We start from the raw sequence: 22997 nt of genomic DNA on the forward strand, positions 1-22997 counted from the left end.
GGCCTATGGGAAGCCGGGACTTCTTCAGCTGCTGTCGTCCCTCGTTTTTGGAGCTCCGACCTCAGCTTCGCCTGAGAGCCGGGTTGTGCAAGGGCGGGTCATTCTGGGGCGCTTAAGGGTGGGTGCCGGGGGACGCGCTTTCCCGCATGAAAGTCGCGCCAGGAGTCATTCGTTCATTTTGCTCTGGACGTACTGATGTTTCTACGCGCCGCGCCACGAGGTGGTCCCACCTCCTTTCGCTGTGTTTCTGTTTACATTCGCATCTGCGAGACCCGGCGGCGCGACCGAGGCCCGAACAGGTGCTGTGGGGCGAGGCGGGGAGCCAGTGCCGAGGGGAGCTCCCCAGGCCGGGTGATTGAGGCCAGCTTCGGGGGGAGGTGGAGCTCTGGCTCGCAGAGAATGGGAAGGGTGTGGAAAATGAACTGGGAGCTGCTTAGCGACTCCGAGCTGCCTGCTCTGATGGGAAATTGGTGATGGAGTCAGAGGGAAGTGGGAGGCAGCTTGTGGGAGGCCAGGGTGCACACTCTGTCCCCCGCCAGCATGAGACCTAGGAGCTTTCATATATCTCTAACTATCTATCTGTCTATTTTGCAGAGATGGGATCTTGCTGTGTTGCCAAGGCTGGGCTTGAACTGGACTCAGACTGTCCTCCCGCCTCGGCCTCCCAGAGTGCTGGAATTACAGGCGTGAGCCACTCCATCCCGTCCCCTAGGAGCTTAATGACACTGCCCTTTAGCTTTTACTGCTCAGCAGAATCCGGAGGCATAGAGGAACTACCACCTAGCTGGCGTGGGGAAGGGGTCCTCCCTTCTGATGGTTTTCTCTCAGCAGCACTTTAAACAATCTGGCTTCTGCTGAATATCTCCTCAATTCATAAAACAGGTGTCTGTAAATGTCAACCCCAGCTGGGTGCAGGGTACAAATTTTTTCCTGCAGAGCTCTTGAGTCCCAGGTAGTTTAGGAGACAAGGACTTGTTTGGTTTTCCCAGACCTGTCAGGACAGCTCAGAGGTTTTGTCTAACCCACGGGTCACAAACTTTTGACAACAGCAGCATCTAGCCCACAGATGGTTTTATTTGGGCATCACATAGGTTTTCTTTGTTTGTTTGCTTTTGTTTTTTTAATAAGAATTTGAATCCCACCAACACCACTGGTCCATTAAGTAACCGCCAGCCTTCACACATTTGCTGTCTACCCGAAGGGATTGGTGTTTGTGACCCTAGATCTTTTCTATACACAGAAGACCTCCAGTGGAGTCACCTAATCCCACAGCCAAGTCACCCCTGCTGAACAGAGAACTGTACAAAGTCCAAACAGGCATACATATCCTTATGGTTTCCCAATCTATAAGAGAGGGGATAGGATGAAGGATTCCCAAGGTTCCTTTTGGTTCTGACGTTCTGTAATTTTGTGTTGTGAGCAGCTTTTGTTTTTGCCTGATGGGAAAACTTTCCTTTGGGGAATTGTCTGCAGTCCCCTGGATCAGATGGTTCTTTAGCACCACACTTCTCTGGCCTCTCGAGGCAGGATGGGTGTGGAGAAGGGGAGGTGTGGAGCCCAGGCTTGGCCAACTATAGTCTCCCTCCTCTTGTTCTCAGATTTCCCCAGGGATGTGCACATGACCAAACCTAAGATGATCTGAGCCCTTGTCAGGGATTTTAGAGAATGAGGGTGGGAGAAAGAGGCTCTTTCCTCTGGTGTTTCTGAGCATGGGAAAAATAGGCCTGGAGCTGTCTGTAGTTATACTCCTTGCACCAGCAATGCTGGAGAACCAGGTCTGGAAATGTTAGGAACCAGCTAAGCCATCCTGCTTTGGTACTCTGATTAGGGTGCATGCCAGCTCCTTTGGTGGTGACATGAATTATTTTTCAACTCTTCTCGCTCAAGATTCAAGTTTTGGGAAGGACCATTTACTAGGCCTAGTCTAGGTTATGTGCCTGCGTTCCAATTGCTAATAGGCAAATAGAGTTCTGGTTTCTCCTGTGGCTTCTAGTCAGGGAGGCCTAGCCTCATAGCAAGACTCAGTGTGTGGGGGCCTCCCCTCAAATGAGAAGAATGAGACGCTGGGTTGCCAAAAGTTGCTCCACTATAGGCCGTCTCTTAGGCTGCCCAGCGTTCACAGAAGTGCTTTCAAAGGTAAATGAAAATGCTGCCATCCAACAAAATGCGAGGATCTCTCCTACAACAGAATTTACTTATCCCTTCCCCAAAGCAGGGCATCTCAAAATCTCCTCGTTTATTGTATTTGGCCCAAGTCCAACTTCTGTTAAGTGATGTTCCATTCTTCCTTTCAGTTTCATCATCATCCCATCCCATCGTTGCAATGTGTAAACTAAATTGTAAAGTTAAGCATCACTGATAGACTTTAGATACAATTGTGAAGAGAAAGGAAATGAAAGGAAAGGACAATAGCTAAAAACTCTTCATTTATATATAATACAGCAAGAAGGGAAATACTGTTAGAGGTTATAATCCTCATTTTTGTAACTGGTAATGAAGCTTTATTGTCATTTACAATTTTCCTTCTCTGCTACCTATTCCAGGTCCCTCTTTCCTTCACGCAACCCCTCAGCTGGCCAGGATTCTTTGCCTGGTTGGGTTAAGCAAGTTTTTTGTTCTTGAGGAGGTTGTCTGTAGGTAGGTTGTAGTTTGTCTGTAGGTGGTGCAGTATGTTGCCATCAACTTGTGCCCTGGCATGAGAGTGATGAGGTGCCTCAGGAGACCTCCTGGGTTCTAGTATTGCTCCTCTTGCCTCCGTGGCGTGACAGCAACCCCACTTCCTCCTAAGCGTCGAGATCAGTCACCAAACAGCATGTGACCTGTGGCATGAGGAGACCACATCAATTTCAGTTTCCAGTTAATAGGAACCATTATTGTAGTTCTGGTGAAAGCATTGTACTAAAATATCTAAACCAGCTGGTTTGAGGAAAAGCAAAGATAAATCATCAGGTATGATTTGAGAAGTGCCACACCCGTTGTTTCCAGCAGTGATATTCTGCTGTGGAAGAAACTATTGGTCATTGGTTCAGAGTTTTGTCTCCATCCTCAGTCATCTTTTAAAAATATGTAGTGACGCTCTAGCTGTCTGGTTCTTCACGGGGAATGTGAAGTCTGACATCATTCCTATTGCCATGAAATCTGAAACTCAGCGTCATTCTCACTGAAAGTTGCCTTGGAGTTTGACAAACCCTTTCCCCAGTGATACTGAAAGGTTGTTTTGTTTTTGTTTTGTTTTTTTGAGATGGTGTCTCACTCTGTCACCCAGCTGGAGCTGGAGTGCAGTAGCACGATCTTGGCCTACTGCAACCTCCACCTCCCAGGTTCAGGGGATTCTCCTGCCTCATCCTCCCGAGTAGCGGGGATTACAGGCACCCACCACCATGCCTGGCTAATTTTTGTGTTTTTAGAAGAGACGGTTTCATCATGTTGGTAAGGCTGGTCTTGAACTCCTGACCTCAGGTGATCCACCTGCCTTGGTCTCCCAAATTGCTGGGATTACAGGTGTGAGCCACCACACCTGGTCAGATGCAAGTTATTTTGAGCTAAACAGAAGAGCTACCAACATCCGTATAAAGTAACTATAAGAACAAAATTAAAAAAGTTTCAACTAATGAAAATTCTTCCCACCAACCACAATTCCATCCAACAGCCAAAAAGCAGAGGAAAACTAACATAATACTTTTCATATGAAGTAAATATCATTTAGTAAGCAGCTGCAGCTATAAAGAATACCAAAAATCAGACATTAAAAAACTCAAAATAGAAGTGGACACAAAGCAGAAAGCTATAAAATGAGAACTGACTAAATTCAGGAAAGAAGTAGAAGAAAAAGCCAAAATAATCTTGAGATATGGAAACTAAATTACATTGTGTCCACGGGAAAATAGGTTAGCCTAAAAATTCAAGAAAGAACATTCATAAATTTAAAACAGCCAAGAGAACTCAAAACAAATTTGAAAAAGAAGGAAAAATATCAGAAAAAAAGAGAAGATAGAAGTTAACATATGCATCACTGAAGTCTCCAAAGAAGAGAAACATGACAGTGAAACAAAGCTATAACTGGAGATAGTTTTCTGGATATAAAATAAAACATGAATTTTTGGGACCAAAGGTACCTGGAGAAAAACTGACTCAGTATCATTAGCCTCAGTGAAATGCAAATCAAAACCACAATTATAGCCACTAGGATGGCTATAAAAAATGTAACAACGTGTTGATGAGGATGTGGAGAAATTGGAACTCATACTTGGCTGGTAAGACTGTCAAATGGAGGCTGGGCACAGTGGCTCATACCTGTAATTCCAACTCTGCCAGGCTAACGTGGTAGGATCGCTAGGGCCCAGTAGGTCAAGGTTGTAGTGAGCTGTGATCGTACCACTGCACTCCAGCCTGAGCAACAGGGCGAGACCTTGTCTCAAAAGAAAGGAAAAAAAAAAAGTATGTCAAATAATACAGCCACTTTGGAAAGCAGTCTGGAAGTTTCTCAAAAATTAAACATAAAGTTACCATATGACCCAGCAGTTCCACTCCTATGTACATATCCAAGATAAATTAAAACATATGTTCATACAAAAACTTGTACATGATTGGTTATTGCAGCATTATTCACAAGAGCCAAAAAGTGGAAACAACCCAAATACCCATTAACTGATGAATGGGTAAGTAAAATACAGGATATCCATAATATGGAATGTTATCCAGCAGTAAAATCAATGCTACAGAATGTAGACAAACTTGCTATACAATGTGGGTGAACCATGAAAACATGCCAAGTGAAAGAAGCCAGTCACAGAAGACCACATAGATGATTCCATTCGTGTGACACATCCAGAATAGGCAAATCTATGAAGATGGTAGATTAGCAGTTACCTAGGGCTCCAGGAATTCAGGGGAATGGGAAGTGACCACTAATGGGTAACAGTTTCTTTTAGGGGTAATGAACTAAATTTGATGGTTCTAAACTTGACTGTGATGATGCTTGCACAACTCTGTGAATAAACTAAAACCATGGAACTGTGTACTGTAAATGGGTGAACTGTATAGTAGGGAAGTTATATCTCAATAAAGCTGTTTTTTTAAAAAAAGATATAGGAGTCAACTTGAAGGACTTTTTCTTTTTTTTTTCTTTTCTTTTTTTTGAGACAGAGTCTTGCTCTTTCTCCCAGGCTGGAGTGCAGTGGTACGATCTCACCTGACTGCAACCTCTGCCTCCCTGGTTCAAGTGGTTCTCCTGCCTCAGCCTGCTGAATTATAGGTGCTTGCCCCCACACCCGGCTAATTTTTTTTTTTTTTCTTTCAGTAGAGACAGGGTTTTACCATGTTGACCAGGCTGGTCTCAAACTCCTGACCTCAAGTGATCCACCTGCCTCAGCCTCCCAAAATGCTGGGATTACAGGCATGAGCTACCACATCCGGCCTTGAAGGACTTTTTCATTGGCCGAATTTGGGACAATCTGCAAATAAAAATTAATGTTAATTATTATTTAATTATATTTTAAGTATAATTGTATTTATATTTAAGATAATGATATACTGAAATGTATAATTAACTTCAATATAATTAGTAGATATATAGTTAAGTATATATGCTTAATATATGATTATATTTAAAATGTTTATATAATCTATTAATAAGTATTAATATATAGTACTATGTAATGTTTAACATATATAAATATATAATGTATTAAATGTTAATGTAAAATAAATATTTGTAATCTATAATTATAATTGATTATAATATAATAATTTTTTGAAAATCATGGTCCATAGTCAATCTCAAACAAAACATAAGAAAACAGGGAGAGAAAAAGAAAAGCTCGTCTTTACAGAGTGATAGATGTAAGAGGAATGTTAGATTAGACAATTACCCTTTTGGAAACTCACATGTAATAATTAACCAAGATAAGGATTACTAATGGATGCTAAAACTATTGGGAAAAAAGTTTCTGGGAACAAGGTATTCACACAGACTCCCAAGTATTGCCCCACTGATTATTTACTAATTACAAAAGAGAAATTATGCATTTATAATGGAAAGACTGAGCAGTTACCACCATAACCAAGTGATCAAACATCACCAATAATGGGACTACTAGATATGTGCCTCATAAGTAGAATTCTTTCCAAAAATATTTAACCTAACTTCCTGCTTACAGGAAATACAGTAGATACTGGTATAAGATGAACACCATTAGGAAGTAATCATCTCCAGAATATGGGATATTATGTAGCTGCACCAGACCAATTTGGTTCAACTTTTATGTAACAAAGTTATGAGTTGTTTTTCAGTTGCTAATGGAGCCTCAGGTCATGTAACCTGAGCAGGCCCAGATTAACCAAGTGTGTAGCCACAGGGCGGAACCTAAGTGCTCAGAGGAGCAGGGACTGAATTAGGAAGCTGACACTGCATGGCTGGATCTATGATGCAATCAGATTGAGCTCTGGCATCACTCCTTAGCAGGATCCAGTGAGATCATGCCTCTTGGCATTACCTCATTGCAAGATCCAGTCAGATCATGCCTCATTACCCTATGCTTATAAAATCTGACACAGCCCGGAGCTCAGGAAGGCATTGCTTTGGGAGCTATCTATACCCATTGTTCTCTTTACTAGTTGTAAGTAATAAAATCCCCTTGTTAAATCCTGCTTGGTTGTGGCCATTGGGTTGTCACTTACCAAGTGACCTAGCCCACCTGTTGTGTGGGCAACAGTTATACAAAACAGTTGGCCTGAACTCTTCAAAAATGTCAACAGTATGAAAAACAATACCCAGAAATAAATGTATTGGAAAGAATGGTTCTAGATTAAAAGAGACTAAATAGACAATAACCAAAAACAATACAGGAAACTTGAGTGGATACTGGAGCAGGAAAAAAAGAGCTATAAAAGGTATTTGCGGAATAATTGGAGAGAGTTGAATTTGGGCTGATATTAGATGATGATATAGCACAATTGTTAAATTTGGGGGGAGGTGATGGCATTGTGGTTACGTAGAAAAATGTTTTTATTCTTAGGAGATACATGCTGAAGTAATTAGAGGGGAACTGTTATAATGTCTTTATATTAGTCTGTTTTCACACTGCTGATAAAGACATACCTAAGATTGGGCAATTTACAAAAGAAAGAAGTTTAATGGACTTAGAGTTCCACATGGCTGGGGAGGCCTCACGATCATGGTGAAAGGTGAAAGGCATGTCTCACATGGCGGCAGACAAGAGGAGAGAACTTGTGCAGGGAAACTCCCCTCTTTAAAAACATCAGATCTTGTGAGATGTATTCACTACCACGAGAACAGCATGGGAAAAACCTGCCCCCATGATTCAATTACCTCCCACCAGGTTCTTCCCACAACATGTGGGAATTCAAGATGAGATTTGAGTGGGGACGCAGCCAAACCATATCAATCTTTAACTTAATTTTGGTTGTTTAACAAACAAAACTGTGTATCTGTATTTGTAGCTATCTGTCTAAAGGGGAGCACATGCAAATGTGATAAAATGTTAGTAATTGATGAATCTGTGGTTGACAGACTCTAAGGTGGCACTCGGTGAATTCTGACCTTCCCTCCTGGAATTCACACCTTGTGTAATCCCTTTCCCTTGAGTAGGGGCTGGATTTAGAGACTGGCTTCTAGCAAATAGCATGTGGGAGGTTCCTTCCATAATTGAATTCTCTCTCCTTCAGTTGCTCAGATGGAAATGGGCTGCCATGTTGTGAGCTGCCTCATGGGGAAGAGACTCACATGTGAGCAACTGAGGGAGGCCTCCAGAAAACAGCCAGTGAAGAACTGAGACCCTCAGTCCAACAGCCTGTGAGGAACTGAAACCTGCTGACAACCATATGAATGAGCTTGGAAGCAGGTCCTTCCCCAGTGAAGCCTTCATGTGAGACTGCAGCCCATTTGACACTTTGATTTGTAGCCTTGTGACAGACCCCAAGCCAGAGGAGCCAGGTAAGCAGTGCCTGCACTCCTGACCCATGGCAGCTGTGGTGTGATAAATGTTTCTTCCCAGGAAGCTATGTTTTAGAGTAATTTGTTTTGCAGCAACAGATAACTAATTCACTAGGTAAAGGGTATATCCATTGTAATCTTTCAACTTTTCTGTAGATCTGCAGTTTTATGTGCTGACAGGTGAACACACTGCTGTTGGCACCATAGCCACTGCATACTACATGCTGTCAGGCTAACATTTGATGCTGCAGCAGTAAGTTATTTCTCAACTGACCCTGAGTCTCTGGTTCACTAGCAGGATCATGTACCCAAGCTCCAGCTTCCAAGGTGTGAGGTCAGAAAGTACCTGACCCTCACAGCTTCCATAGTGAGAATTGTGGCCCTGTCTCTCAAATAGGGAAGTATTCAGACACTGAGTAGATGGAAAAAACAAAAACAAAAAGGGGCGGGGATGGATAAGAAAAGAAAAAGAAGGAAAAGAGGGAGGAGAAAGTGAAAAGAAGAGAAACATCTGCTATACTTTCTTCTACTCCTCTACTCCCAACTGCCCAGAGTGCACCCCTGCTGTAGGAGAGAATCATATCAGCAGAGTTCCTGATGATCTAGTTTACATGCTTGGAGGCTCATTAGGGTAGCTCAGCTACTGACTCTTTCTGTTTCCGTTTTTACTCTCCTGCCAGTAACAACCCCCTCTGTCTGTGTCTCTTTAAAGCCCCAAGAGAGATGATCTGATGGCTTGGCTGGTCACTGTTTAACAGAGGGTGTTCTTGTTGATCTGGATTTTCACTCCAGGCTACTTCAGAAGGTCTGGATTGACCAATAGCTTAGATGCCCTTGGGACCAGTCTCCATCCAATCCATTTATTTGCCTGCAGGGTGGTAACAAACAGAGCAACTTCCACAAAGGAGCCCCTAAGTCCCCTAAGTCATGGACTTGTACAGGCATTTTGAGGCTTTTATAAGGGGGCAGTGTTAGAAATGCTTGTTCCCCAATGCTGCAAAGAAATAGCACTAGAGTTGGAGAGAAGTAAAAACTCGAACCGGCCTGGGAAGGACCTTACCTAGTGCTCCTAACTACTGAAACTGCAGTCTGGGCAGCAGAAAAAGAATGGAGCCATCACACCAGAGTCAGGAAAGTGCCACTCCCTCCAGAGTCATGGGCCATGGTCCCGGGGGAAAACCCTACCAAACTAAAGCTGAGAAAAATTTAACTCTCTTTTATCTATTTGATTACTCCTTCCTCTTTTCTCACTATATTGCTGACCACCTAGTTATTAATGTAACCAAGTCGATTTTGCCTCAAACTATTACATTTGATGCTTGCCTTGTTATACCCTGTGGAGACTTGCCAAGTCAGAGGCAACTCTCCACTTCAGAAAAGTAGCTTTATCCTTCCTAGCTCTTTTCAGACTAAAAATCTGTTAACTGGGATAAATTAATTTGAGAAGAGTTTGACGAAGATTCCAGTGTAAACTGGAAATCTTGTCCTCCTAGAGCAGATCTTCTCTGCCAAAGTCGGTCCAATACTGTATAAAATATTAAAGAACAAGGATGGGCTGCCCCAACTAGTACTTGCAGTTTCTTAAAACCATATATTCATTTGACTAAAGGAGTTACCCCTGCCCATTGTCAGGTAGACCAATGTAATTGAGACAGATTACCATCTCTGCTCCCCAGAGTTCCATGGCATAGGAGCAGAAGTCTCAGGATGCTTTGAAATGCTGTTCATTGCCTCGCCACCTCCTGCACCCCCTTCTCCCTCTCCTAACTTCTCTGCTAACCAAACCTTTTCATGTTATCTACCCAATGATAAAACCAAAGTAGTTGTTGTAGAGGTTAAATATTTAAAACAAACTATAGCAATTGAAATGGTATCAGGACACAAATGCTTGGCTGGAATGGATTAAATATTCTGTTCACACATTAAACAAAGCGATGTTAGGCTTGTGCGACAGGCAGACCAGAGACCCAGATTGTCCCCTTTCCAGTTGGGTGGTCCTCTCGTGGACCGAGCATGAACTGTACGGTAGCTCTCTTCTTCCAGAACCCCACAGCCTGGGGCGATGAGTCATGCAAGACTCTTTCACTGCTGTTCCCTGAGGTTAAGAGCCCTGTGAGTCAGCCCCCAAGGGCCATGCGGCCCCTGATGTTAACTTCACCTTCACCTTGTGCCTTTCACTGCCAAGGGGCGGGTGGCGGGGTGGGAGCGGGGGAGAGTTAGCATTCCTTGAAGACTTAACAGGGTGCAGTGAAACCAAGCCTTTTGAAGAGCTTACCAATCAGTCTGCCCTGGTTCATCTCCAAGCAGATGTGTGGTGGTATTGCATGGGACTATTGCTGGGTACTCTGCTCTGCCAAGTAATTAGAGCAGCACTTGTGCCCTAGTCCAATTGGTCATCCCTTTTACCCTAGCATTCTGTCAACACAGAGAAAAAAAAAAAGAAAAGCGTTAAAAAGAAGAAGTGCCTCACATGGGTCCTTTGACCCCCATGTTTATATAAACGCTATTAGAGCTCCATGAGGAGTACCAGATGAATTTAAAGCCCAAGATCAAATAGCTGCAGGATTTAAGTCAATATTTTGATGGGTGACAATTAATTAGAACATAGATTAGATAAATTACATTTATTACAATCAACAGTGGTTTATTAACTACATTAGAGATGCTGTTAAAGGAATAGCTGAGCAATTAGGGGCTACTAGCCAGATGGCTTGGGAAAATAGAATAGGCTTAGACATGATATTAGCAGAGAGAGGAGGAGTTTGCATCGTGATTAAAACTCAAGGTTGTACCTTCATCCCAAACAACATCACCCCTGATGGAAGTATAACAAAGGCATTGCAAGGTCTAACTTCTCTGTCCAGTGAGTTAGCCAAAAACCCAGGGGTAAATGACCCCTTTACAAGGTGGCTAGAAAAATGGTTTGGTAAATGGAAAGGAATCATAGCCTCAATTCTTACTTCTCTTGCAGCCATAGTAGCTATACGCTTTCTTTCTTTCTTTCTTTCTTTCTTTTCTTTTTTTTTTTTCTGAATTGGAGTTTTTACTGTCTCCCAGGCTGGAGTGTAGTGGCGCGATCTCGGCTTACTGCAAACTCCACTTCCCAGGTTCACACCATTCTCCTGCCTCAGCCTCCCGAGTGGCTGGGACTACAGGTGCCCACCACCACGCCCAGCTAATTTTTTGTATTTTTAGTAGAGACGGGGTTTCACCGTGTTAGCCAGGATGCTCTTGATCTCCTGACCTCGTGATCTGCCCACCTCGGCCTCCCAAAGTGCTGGGATTACAGGCGTGAGCCACCACGCTTGGCCAGTGTATGCTTTCTTGTTGGGTGTTGTGTCATACTATGCATCCATGGGCTGGTGTACAGACTCACAGAGGCAGCACTTACTAAAACCTCCCTTAATTCTCCTCTACCTTATTCAGAGAAGCTTTTTCTTTTAGAGAATCAAGCAGAACAACTAAGCCAAGACATGTTAAGGAAGTTTGAAGAGAAAGAACTGTAAAATTTCAAGATGGGGGATTGTTAAATATAGTGAACCCCAAGTTTCTCTTCAAAGAATCAGTATGTCAGTATGTTCAGCTCTCTTATTCTTTGATTCTCCATTTTAAAGTTTAACTTCCTGGTGCTCTTCACCCCTTTGCTTCTGGTTTCAGTAAACAACTTTCCCACCAGTCCTAATCAGTAGTTCACATCTGTTCCCCTGGTCACCTGCTCCACCCTGACTCCTCCCAGTCACCTGCTTTGACCTGAGTCACCCCTGGTCACCTGCTGTGACCTAAGTCACCTTCAATTACCTGTTCCTAACCGTCTGTCCTGCCACACTACTCACCCTGCTACTCTGGCTCATACCCCTGCTCTCTTTAAAATAGCCAGTTGGAATTAGCTTAGACTGTGTGGTCCAACCCTAGCCAATAGGGGAACAACACAGCAGTAGGGGCTACCTGCCTCAGGAATAAGAACTCCTTCCCCTTCCCTGTCCAGGTGTGCTCTTGCCATTACTCCATTTGCTAGTTGCACCCTTCTATAGAAGTAAAAATTGCCTTGCTGAGAAAATTAAATTTATGTTCTAGTGCTATTTCTTCGTGGCACCAGGGAACAAGCGTTTCTAACAGCACTGTAGAGGAAAGAACTTTGCTGAGACCTTACCCTCCTGTTTCATTAATGGAATGAGACATGTGTAGAGGAAGCTGACTTGGGGTAAAGACAATGAGTTGATTTGGGGCATGAAAGTGAAAGTGAGATTCCCAGGTGGTGCCGCCTTTTGTCTTTTTTTTTTTTTTTTAATTTTTAATGTTTTGAGATGGAGTCTTGCTCTGTCGCCGAGGCTGGAGAGCAGTGGCACAATCTCGGCTCACTGCAACCTCTGCCTACAGGTTTCAAGCGATTCTCCTGCCTCAGCCTCCTGAGTAGCTGAGACTACAGGCTAGCACCACCACACCCAGCTAATTTTTTGTATTTTTAGTAGAGACTGTATTTCACTGTGTTAGCCAGGATGGTCTCGATCTCCGGACCTTGTGATCTGCCCACCGTGGCCTCCCAAAGTGCTGGGATTACAGGCATGAGCCACCACACCCCGCCCTGCCTTTTGTTTTGTTGGAGACACGGAGCTCAAGTTAGGAAGTCATGGATGGAGATGAAGATGGGATGGTCGATCATATAGATGTAATGCTTAAAGCTACAGACAGGGAAGAGATTTCCATAGGCATGGAAGAGAGTGTAAAGCTGGAAAAGCCAAGGGCAGTTGCTGTAACACTATTCCTTCAACCATTTTCACCAGAACTTTGGAAATTTGCATCTGGAATGAGTAGGTGAAGTGAATTAGTTTTGCCAACTGTATGGTTCAGGCTGCATCAACATCTATGTACAACCCACAGACTTCATGTCCAACATTTACATCTTATGACATTGTCTCATCGTTAAGCATCTTGAGGTAGGATAACTTTTTGAGCTACAAATGTGGAATTTCCCCTTGTATTTCCCCACTTTTCCTCCTCAGGCAGGCTTTGTTTTACTTTCCTCAGGGGCTGGCAGGATGAAGGCAGAAATTGCCTGCAAAACACTTCCTTTCCTGGCTTTGTTTTCAAAAGCCTAAGCCCCCTGAAGTGTCTGAGTGTACAGCGTACTGGAGGGAGAGGAGACAGGAAGTGGCTCTGAGGGAAACCTGAGCAGACAGTGGTGGATTTCCCCCAGGGTAAAAGATTGCTCCAAGCCAGGGGAGGGGTCCAGGGTCCTACAACAGCTGGGACTTGTGCCCTGCCCTCTGACAACACCCAGGGAAGTGGCCAGACCTCAGAGAGGAACAGTTACAGGGCTCCCAGCCTCACCAAATATCCATGTGTCCCAAGGGTGGCGTGAAAGCTAGTGGGCTGTTAGAACTGAGGGAACCAGATAAGTTGGGCCCTGGTGGCCTTGGCAGTGACCAGTAATGATCTATAACTAGAGGGTCTTCCTAGGACCTTGAAGGATGGCCTGAAGTAGAAAATCCTATTGGGTTTGGAGTAGAAATTAAGTTGGTTTAAATTTATTATTATTATTATTATTATTATTATTTGTTTTTCTTTCCCCTCCTTTTTTTTTTTTTTTTTTTTTTTGAGACAGAGTCTTACTCTGTTGCCTAGGCTGGAGTGCAGTGGCACGATCTCTGCTCACTTCAGCCTCCCACTCCTGGGTTCAAGCAATTCTCCTGCATCAGCCTCCTGAGTAGCTGGGATTACAGGTGCGCGCTACCATGCCCGGCTAATTCTTTTTTTTTTTGAGATGGAGTCTCACTCTGTTGCCCAGGCTGGAGTGCAGTGGCGTGATCTCCACTCACTGCAAGCTCCGCCTCCTGGGTTCATGACTTTCTCCTGCCTCAGCCTCCTGAGTAGCTGGGACTACAGGTACCTGCCACCATGCCTGGTTAATTTTTTGTGTTTTTAGTAGAGACGGGGTTTCACCATGTTAGTCAGGATGGTCTTAATCTCCTGACCTCGTGATCCACCCGCCTCGGCCTCCCAAAGTGCTGGGATTACAGGCGTGAACCACCATGCCCAGCCTTATTATTTGTTTTGTTTAGAGAGGGGGTCTTGCTCTATCCCAGGCTGGAGTACAGTGGCATGATGATAGCTCACTGCAGCTTCAAATTCCTGGGCTCAAATGATCCTCCTGCCTTAGCTTAGGACTACAGGTGCATGCCACCATGCCTGGCTGTTATAGTTTAATTAAAATTTTTTTTTGTAAATATGGGTTCTTATTATGTTGCCCAGGCTGATCTTAGACTCCTGGCCTCAAGCAATCCTCCCTCCTTGGCCTCCCACAGCCCTGGGATTACAGATGGGAGCCACCATTCCCAGCCTCATAAAGGAAATTTAAAATTTTTGTAAGGAAGAGGTATACTACATCAATAATACTGCCTGACCATCTTTGTACATATAACTTTTTTATACACAGGAATTTTTTTAAAAGATAGATTCACAGAAGTAGAATTACTGATTGAAAGGATATAGACATTTTTACGCATCTTGATACATGTGGCTTAAATGCCACATGTGTGGCCTAAATGGATTGAGGCTTTTCAGATTTGGATTTTAAAACTAGAACCCTCTCTTCAGTAGGGTGGGATGGGGGAAACACTGGAAACCTCGTAGGAAGCAATTGCAATATTTCGTATGAAATGCGAGGAAGGGCCAGACTGAGATTATCTGAGATTATGGCATGGGGAGAGAGAAAGGGACAACATCCCGTATCATTCAGGAGGTGCTATCAATAACCCATATCTGCATATGGGTGAAGAAGTGAGGGAGAGGCAACAATCAAGATCTCCTTACTAATTTCCAGTTGAAAATCGAGTAGATGAAAATCCTATCAACTAAGAGGCAATGTGGTTTGGTGGGAAATGCCTGTGTTTTGGAGGTAACTGACCAAATTCAAATTCCAACTGTCCCAACTAATCAGCTGTGTGGCCTTGGGCAGGTTGTTAAAACTCTCTGAGCCCATATGCCTAGATTTCCTTATTTGTGAAATGAGGATAGTAGCATTTATGCCTACCAAACTACTGTAAGGATTAAATGTGACTTTTTTTTTTTTTTTTTTGAGACAGTCTCACTCTGTCGCCTAGGCTGGAGTGCAGTTGCATGATTTCGGCTCACTGCAGCCTCCACCTCCCGGATTCAAGTGATTCCCCTACTCACTTGAATCTCAACTTAGCTCAGCCTCTCAAGTAGCTGGCACTACAGGAACGCACCGCCACGCCCAGATGTTTTCTGAATTTTTAGTAGAGACGGGGTTTCACCATATTGACCATGCTGGTCTCCAACTCCTGGCCTCAAGCGATCCTCCCCCCTTGGCCTCCCACAGTGCCCGGCCATAAGTGTGAAAATGTCTTTAACCGCCTGGCCCATTGGGGCTTTGAAGAAATTAATGAAAACAGATAACACTAATAGAAGAGGATGTACAGAGGGTTAAAGAATATATTTGGTTTGAGACCCATTTGTTTAAGATGCATGAAATCTCACAAAATAGACTTTATCTTCGTATACTTTTTTTTATTTTAATTTTGCTTTAAATTTTAATTTTGAAATAATTTTTGCTTTATACTTCTTTCTGTACACTGTTGCTTTCATTTTTTTAAGAGACCTAAAGGTATGAGAGGGACAAGGAAAGAGGGTGGTGATCCTGTTGCCCTTGTGGGTAGAACCGCGGAGGCAGTGGTGCAGTTCTCAAGCATGACCACAAGGTGGAGTCCGTAGTAAGTGGAAATGGTTTACTCTGGGTGGAAGGGGACGCGGCAGGATCCTGGAGCAGATTCGGTGGCAGTCGCAGAACCCTCCGTCCAGTTCTACAGGTGAGTCCCATCTAGCCTCTTCTGCCTTTTGGTGACTGACTTTTCATGATATAAAGTTAATCACAATTACACATACCAGCCACCACACACTCCCAGGACCCCAAAGAAACCGTGAACAAAATAATTACAATCACAACAGTTCACCTTTTGGTGGTTCTCCATTACCAGTTGCATGAGTTCCCAACTCCTTGACCTGGCAGTTCTAGGACTTCCAGTCTATGAGACCCCACTTACCTTTCTGGAATCTTCTCCTAATACTTTTCTACTTGGCCCATAGGCTCCAGTCAACTGCCTACTCACGGATCCCCAAACATGCCCCTCATTTTCACCTTGGCCTTTGCTTATTCTTTTCCCTGTTTCTGGAAAGTTATTTCTCCATTTCTGCTTACTGAAACCTCAGTCATACTCGAAGAACTCGTTACATCTGTGAGGGCTCTTTATGTTTCAAGTAACATCCAGACAATAGAGGGAAACTCTTGGCTCCTATACTGAGAAATACCGAGGTATTTAGTTAGCTTCAGGTGACGTCTGTTCCGCAGCTTGGACAGCACCGCAGGTGACTTGGTTTTACTCCATTTTCCTCTTCTACCTTTTGCCGTGTTGGCTTGCGTTCAGAACCCCCAGTGACTCTTTCAGTCCTCCCCTAGCAGGTATGTGTTCTCCGTATCTTCCTTCTGCCTCTTCACATCTTTATTCTTCTCCTCCCCTGCTCAGTGCCCTTGGAGGATGATCTGGCTTAGATTCATGGGCTTCCTTGCCTTCTGTCTTCCACTTGGTTTTGGCCAGTGAGGACCACCAGCATGGGCTCCATGGATGGCTGGGGTATTAATTAAGTCTCTGTCCTCCGTGGTGCACAGCACAGGCTGCCTTCATCCCTCATCTATGAGGTGACAGTCTCCATCTCTCTCTATATCTCTGTGTTCCGGCAACCACCCTCTGTAGGCGTAGGGTGGTAATGGCCCTAAGATACTTCATTATTCCTTAAGTTTTCACTACGCATGCTCACACTTTTGCAAACAGTCCCTGGTTTTTTTAAAAAAATAGAGATAGGGTCTCACTCTGTCACCCAGGCTGGAGATCATATCTCACTGTGGCCTTGAACTCCTGGGTTCAAGAGATTCTCCCGCCTCAGCCTCCTAAGTAGCTGGGATTACGGGTGTGCACCACCAACAGTCCACTTACTAATTGCTCCTCAAATTGTCCAGTTTGAGTGTGCCATCTGCTTCCTGCTGGGATCTTGACTGATATAGCAATCCCCAATCACACATCTTCACACTACACTGCTCAGTGGGAGAAAGGTGGGAGAAAGAGGTTCTCTTTTGGCCATTTTAACAGGAAAGAGAGAGAGTGAACTTCTTGCCTGGCAAACATATTTTTAATTCTTTTTTATTTTTATTTTTTGAGACGGAGCCTTGCTCTGTCATCCAGGCTGGAGTGTAGTGGCGCGATCTCAGCTCTCTGCAACCTCCCCCTCCAGGTTCAAGCCATTCTCCTGCCTCAGTCTCCCAGTAGCTGGGATTACGGGTGCATGCCACCATGCCTGGCTAATTTTTTTCTATTATTCGTAGAGACGGGGTTTCACCATGTTGGCCATGCTGGTTTTGAACTCCTGACCTCAAGTAATCTGCCCGCCTCTGCCTCCCAAAGTGCTGGGATTACAGACGTGAGCCACTGTCCCTGGCGCCAGCAAACATCTTGATTATTTTTGGCCTCAGTTGTAATCTGCCTAAACTAATAAGAGACTTTCCTGGTGCGAAGGTTGGGTCATTTCAAGCCAAACCCCATGACTGAAATAGACAAAGCGTTGTTCTCCCAGAACAGAATCAAAGATGCAGCAGTGCTAAATGGAAGGAGGAGAAAATTCAGCACATTCTTTCTAAGTGCCATCTCCTTCTTTGAAGCTTGTCTTTGTTCCCCCAAGACGATACAACATGATGGCCAACAAGATGGTGTAGTTCCCAAGATGGAGATTATAGTGTAGTTGGGGAAACAGTTATTTAATTTAACTTTTTTTTTTTTTTTTTAGACAGGGTCTTACTCTGTCACCCAAGCTGAAGTTCAGTGGCACCATCTCAGCTCACTTTAGCCTCGACCTCCCAGGCCCAAGTGATCCTCCCACCTTAGCCTCCCGAGTAGCTGGGACTACAGGTCTGCACGACGACACTTGGCTAATTTTTAATTTTTTTATAGAGACGGGGTCTCACTATGTTGCCCAGGCTGGTCTTGAACTCCTGGACACAAGTGATCCTTCCGCCTCAGCCTCCCAAAGTACTGGGATTACAGGCATGAGCCACTGCACCCACTGTAGGGTGACAATTAAATACAAAAATAAAGAATAATGATCTATTACATTAAGTACTAGGAAGGAAACAAATGTGAGGTGCTGAGGGAAGAAAAACATGGATGACCTATTTCAGATCATGTGACCAGGGAAGGCTCCCTGAGGAGGTGACATTTAAGCTGAGGCTGGAAAGATGAGAAAGAGACAAGTGATGGGAAAGGACAGGAATTCCAGGCATTCTTTTTATTTGTCTTGCTGTGTTGCCCAGGCTGGAGTGCAGTGGCACAGTCTTGGTTCACTGCAACCTCCACCTCCGGGTTCAAGCAATTCTCCTACCTTGGCCTCCAGAGTGGCTGGGATTACAGGCACACACCACTATGGCCAGTTAATTTTTGTATTTTTGGTAGAGTCGGGGGTTCACCATGTTGGCCAGGCTGGTCTCGAACTCCTGACCTCAAGTGATCCACCCGCCTTGGCCTCACAAAGTGCTGGAATTACAGGAGTGGGCCACCGTGCCCGGCCGAATTCCAGGCATTCTGAGGTACACTGGCTAGAGAATGAATAGATACTAAATGTGGAGGCACTTAGATGAGGCCACGGTGGCTAAGCGAGGGGGGCAAAGGGTAGAGCCACCTGGATGAGGCAGGAGAGGCAGGCGGGGCTTCCTGGACCAGTGTTTGGATTCCAGCTGGGTTCTGAGAGCAGTCCCTGAAGGATATTCAGCAGGGATGAACATCTGATTTCTGTTTTAAGGTCACTCTGGAAATAGGGGCACTCATTTGGAAGGTGCTGTGTTGTCTAGGTGACAGATAGCAGAGATGTGGAAAGAGTGCCAGCTGTGGAGACGGAGAAAACCAAACAAATCGAGCTGTATTTTACAGGTGGAATCAGCGTGATGACTAGCGGCTGAAACGGGGTGGTTGGGAGGTAAAGGAGAAGAGTGTAGAGTAACTCCTCAGTTGCTGGTTTGATTATTGAGTTGTGGTGATGGGGGAGGGATGGCAATCAGGAGGTCAGTGGCCAGAAGCCACACAGCATCTCTGAGTCCAAAAGGCAAATTCCAACAGGAGTTTAATTGGCTTCCTTTGAGTCAGACGCTTACCTGGTTCATTAGCTAGGCTGAGGTTGGGGGAGCACAGAGGGATGAGTGTGCTAGGACCTGCCTAAACTTGTTAGCAACCTACAAGAAAGGAGAAAATAAGCATGTGAATAACTAGAATCCAAAGAATTATAAGGCCTGGGGCAGATGCCTTCTGGGGTGCCATCCCAGCCCCCCAGTCATTTCCCTTTCTCTAGAACCTGTTCCACCCACCCCAGGTTAGGGACCAGCCGCAGTAGATGGCAGGCAGAAAGAGATTCTGCTATAAAACACCATACACATAAAAGAAAGAACAGCAACAAATGGGCAAAGATGGAGTATGGTTCTGTACCCAAAGAATTTATAGCCCCCAAATGAGTTTTGTGATATGCCTGCTTTGATTTCTCATTTATTCCAAGTTATCTCATCATTTATATTGTTAATCTATACAGTTTTCTCCTCCCACGTATTAGATAGCTTTTAAAAATGGTTTTCAAGGCTGGGTACTGTGGCTCTTGCTTGTAATCCCAGCATTTTGGGAGGCTGAGGTGGGTGGATCATTTGAGGTTAGGAGATCGAAACCAGCCTGGCCAACATGGTAAAACCCCACCTCTACTACAAATACAAAAATTAGCTGGGCATGGTGGCACGTGCCTGTAATCCCAGCTACTTGGGAGGCTGAAGCAGGAGAATCACTTGAACCCAGGAGGTTAGAGTGAGCAGAGATCGTACCACTGCACTCCAGCCTGGGTGACAGAGACTCCATCTCAAAAAAAAAAAAAAAATTTGGTATTAAAGTTACTTTATGTGTATTTAAGTTTTTTGCCTACTTGATAAGCCCTCTGCATCCTTGGAAATTTCTCCACAAATCCTTTTTTATGAACCAGACAGGGCTGTGAATATTCTGGGATACTGATGTCTACTAGTTTACTGGTGTAAATTATTTATCTGCTTCTATGCTAACTATAGATATAGATATATATATGAATAATGAATATATAAAATTTATCAGTTTTCTCCGTCTATCTTAAAAGATTATTCATTGGGCTGGGCATGGTGGCTTATACCTGTAATCCCAGCACTTTGGGAGGCTGAGGCGGGCGGATCACTTGAGGTCAGGAGTTTGAGACCAGCCTGGCCAACATGGTGAAACCCCGTCTCTACTAAAAATACAAAAAAATTAGCCAGGTGTGATGGTGAGTACCTATAATCCCAGCTACTCGGGAGGCTGAGGCAGGAGAATCACTTGAACCCGGGAGGCAGAGGATGCAGTGAGCCAAGATTGCAACACTGCACTGCAGCCTGGGTGACAGAGTAAGACTCCATCTCAAAAAAAAAAAAAAACAAAAAGAAAAAGATTATTCGCTAAAGATTATTCACTGCTTCTCAGCTTGATGACCTTGGACAAATTACTTAACTTTCAATTTCTCGTGTTTCAAATGAAATTGAGTTACATATTGAGTTTCCAGTGAAACTCAAATTTCATTTATGAAATGGCAATTATAACAGTGCCAACCTCACTGGATCATTCTGAGGATTAAATGGGATAATCTGTATAAACCACTGATATAGCTTAGATATTTGTCTCCACTGAAATCTCATGTTGAAATGTAATCCCCAATGGTGTAGGCGGGGCCTGGTGGGAGGTGTGTGGATCATGGGGGCGGATCCCTCATGGCTTGGTGCTGTCTTCATGATAGTGAGTCCTTGCAAGATCTGGTCATTTAAAAGTGCGTGGCACCTCTCCCCACCCCACCCACCTTGCTCCTGCTTTCGTCATGTGAAGTGCCTGCTCTGCTTCACCGTCCACCATGAGTAAAACCTTCCTGAGGCCTCTCCAGAGCAGATACTGGGGCCATGCTTCCCGTACAGGCTGCAGCACTGTAAGCCAATTCAACCTCTTTTTTTTTTTTTTTTTTTTTTGAGACTGAGTCTTACTCTGTTGCCAGGCTGGAGTGCTGTGGCATGATCTTGGCTCACTGCCCTGGTTCAAGCGATTCTCCTGCCTCAGCCTCCCAAGTAACTGGGATTACAGGCACATACCACCACGTCCAGCTAATTTTTGTAGAGACAGGGTTTCACCATGTTGGCCAGGATAGTCTCGATCTCCTGACCTCGTGATCCACCCGCCTCGAACTCCCAAAGTGCTGGGATTACAGGTGTGAGCCACCGTGCCCATCCGAAACCTCTTTTCTTTATAAATTACCCAGTCTTTCAGGTTTTTATAGGAATGCAAGAATGGCCTAATACAACCACTTAGCACAGTACATGGCACATGGTAAACCAAGCATGAAAACGATCTCTGAATACTACCAAGGAGTGATCTTCAAGATACAGTGTGAAGTGAAAAAAGCAAAGTAGGGCAAGTTGCAGTTGTTCACCCCTGTAATCCCAGCACTCTTGGAGGCTGAGGCAAAGATTGCTTGAGCCCAGGAGTTTGAGACCAGCCTGGGAAACAAAGTGAGACCCCGCATCTCTAAAAAATCAAAAAATTAGCCAGGCATGGTGGCAAGCACTTGTGGTCCCAGCTACTAGGGAGGCTAAGGTGGGAGGATCCCTTGAGCTTAGGAGGTTGAGGCTGCAGTGAGCCATGATCACGCCATTGTACTCCAGCCTGGACAACAGAGTGAGACCTTGTCTCAAAAAAACCCCACAAAAAACAAGGTAGAAAAAAGTATATAGAATGTGCAACTATATTTTTAAAAGATATAAAAACACACATACATATTTTAAAACAATAATGATGTATCAAGCTGTTTATAGCAATCATATTTTTGCCAGCAGAATTGTTACTCAGAATTGTTACTCAGTGATTGTTGAGTATTTCTTGTGGTATGATAAAGCAGTACAATGTGTGACCTTATAATTCTGTCATTCTCAGAGTCAATGAATACCAGAATTCTCAGTGTGGGAGAAAGGGCATGTAGATGTAAGACAGAAGGGGTTAAGTAAAAATGCTGTTATCCTGATTTTAATATTATTATTATTAACTTTTTTCTTTACACCTGTAACAAAGCTGAAATTGTCCCGATTTTGAATAGGAACCATCAGTATGAATTCAGAATGTATTTCTTGACATTGTCCATGGAAAAGACCTAGAAACAGTGACCAACCCTGTAATAATGAGCACCCCTAGCCTCTAGACTGTGGTCTCACATGACCATTTCCCACTAAAAGGAACCAGGACTATTTGGAGAAATCACTGGGTCCAGGTCTTGGGCAGGAAACATCTGAGGTGAACCTGGAAGAACTTGTCATACCAAAGCACTCCGAAGCTTTCAATGAAAACTGAAGTCATGCTAAAAGGATTCGGGAGCTGACTTGACTGACCAAAGATGGGGTGATTTCAACATCAACATGGATAAAAACTGCAAGGGATTAAAACACATCAAATATATTTAAAGCTATGAGTTAATAATATTGCTAAAAAGAAATGTGTTTTTTTCTGTTGGAGGATGCTAGGAAAGTAACTCATTCTGAATACTGGTAAATAAAAAATTCAAGCGTTTATCTTATTCTTCTGTGTGAACTGTACCACTGGGGAACAAAATAGAAGATGAAGGGTGTTTTCTCTTTTAAGTATAAGGAGCTTGCTATATAAGGACCTGTGGAATTAGTCTCTCATCATTTGACAACCCTTAATGTAGTAAAGGCTCTAGCTATCATGCATGAATTGTTGTCGTCATAAAAAAAAAAAAAAAAAGAGAGACAAACAGACATGAGGAGCCTTCTGCTAGTGCACATCACTGCCCATGAAGTAGTCTTGCAAAAACATGGAACCCGAATCTAAATGAGCCTCTCTTTCCAACAACCAATTTATAGGAACTCAAAGGGGAGGACAGAGGAACACATTCAATG

General features: G+C 44.0%; 1 long non-coding RNA gene across 3 annotated transcripts; it reads left to right on the forward strand.

The window, feature by feature from the left end:
- The first annotated feature begins 63 nt into the window (after window positions 1-63).
- On the forward strand, window positions 64-22647 carry LOC135966818 (uncharacterized). Of its 3 annotated transcripts, XR_012422318.1 has the most exons (4): window positions 64-299; window positions 7687-7954; window positions 15569-15780; window positions 22181-22647. It is a non-coding gene; the product is annotated as an uncharacterized lncRNA (long non-coding RNA). The 3 variants fall into 3 exon arrangements; XR_012422317.1 differs by lacking the exon at window positions 15569-15780; XR_010580434.2 differs by lacking the exons at window positions 7687-7954; window positions 15569-15780; window positions 22181-22647 and adding an exon at window positions 595-3811.
- Window positions 22648-22997: the final 350 nt, after the last annotated feature.

This window comes from Macaca fascicularis, chromosome 13 (genome assembly GCF_037993035.2).
Source record: "Macaca fascicularis isolate 582-1 chromosome 13, T2T-MFA8v1.1".
NCBI classification, from domain to species: Eukaryota; Metazoa; Chordata; class Mammalia; order Primates; family Cercopithecidae; genus Macaca; species Macaca fascicularis.